General features: G+C 34.8%; 1 protein-coding gene across 1 annotated transcript in view; it reads right to left on the bottom strand.

Moving 5' to 3' along the window:
- Positions 1 to 44, bottom strand: part of LOC133635910 (KH domain-containing, RNA-binding, signal transduction-associated protein 3-like) — a 340,548-nt gene extending 340,504 nt beyond the window's left edge. Inside the window, exon 1 of the mRNA XM_062029365.1 lies at positions 1 to 44. This exon is cut by the window's left edge and continues 115 nt beyond it. The gene's annotated coding sequence lies outside the window, so the exon portion shown is untranslated.
- Between the last annotated feature and the right edge of the window lie 1,140 nt (positions 45 to 1,184).

A 1,184-nucleotide genomic window follows, 5' to 3' on the forward strand; every position in this document is an offset into this window, starting at 1 on the left:
TGGCACATGCTGCCATCGGCCTGAGTCCATGGAGGAGTGGGGGCAGTCCTGGTAAACCAACAGTAGTTTCAGTTTTACTTCACACGGAACCTGAATCCTCCACAAGGAACAGGAAATTCTTGATTTCAGGAACACACAGGATGACTACACGTACTTTTCAATGGAAGACTCTAGAATCATTCAGCAAATGTTTTATAGGTCATTGAATCTCTCCAGGTCCCTACTGTGTGTGAGTGACAGGAAGAAAAACTCTGACTTGCTTGGGGAGAAGTCACACTATGTTGGCTTCAATGCATCACCAACCCAGCTAGAGATGACCAAGGTTTTTACCAACTTTTCTGTAGGGAGGAAAAAACTATTTCCAGGTCCCTAGCATGTGTGAGTGACAGGAAGAAAAGCTCCGACTTGCTTGGGGAGAAGTCATACTATGTTGGCTTCAACGCATCACCAACCCAGCTAGAGATGACCAAGGTTTTTACCAACTTTTCTATAGGGAGGAAAAAACTATTTCCAGGTCCCTAGCATGTGTGAGTGACCGGAAGAAAAGCTCTGACTTGCTTGTGAAGTCCCCACCTGTTGTAAAGTAACAAGTAAGAAAGGTAAGAAAAGTAAAAAGACAGGTAAGAGATTTTAAAAGTAAGAAATGTTAAAAGTAACAAGTAAAAAGAAAGACAAGGCAACAAAAGTACAATTGAAGGTAAATGTAAAAAATAGGATACATAAAAAGTAAGAAAGGTAAGAAAAATAAGTAAGGAATTGAACAAAAGTAAAAAGTAAACAAAGTAACATACGTAAAAAGTAGGAAAGGTAAAAAAAAGTAAAAACAGAAAGAAAAGGTAATACAAGTAAAAAAGGTAAGAAAAGTAACTAAGGTATAAAAAAAACAGGTAAGACATGTAAAAAGGTAAGAAATGTAAAAAGTACCAGAAGCAAAAATAAATTTAACAAAACTAAAAAGTAAGAACAGGTAACAAAAGTCAAATTGAAGGTAAATGTAAAAATGTAAAAGTAAGATATATAAAAAGAAAAAGGTAAGAAATGTAAAGAGTAAGGAATTTAACAAAAGTAAAAAGTAAGCAAGGTAACATAAGTAAAACAAACAAAAGGTAAGACATGTGGAAAGAAAAGTAAGAAATGTAAAAATTAACAAAAAGTAAAAAGTAAGACAAGGTAACAAGGACAAA

This window comes from Entelurus aequoreus, linkage group LG20 (genome assembly GCF_033978785.1).
Source record: "Entelurus aequoreus isolate RoL-2023_Sb linkage group LG20, RoL_Eaeq_v1.1, whole genome shotgun sequence".
Classification (NCBI taxonomy): Eukaryota; Metazoa; Chordata; class Actinopteri; order Syngnathiformes; family Syngnathidae; genus Entelurus; species Entelurus aequoreus.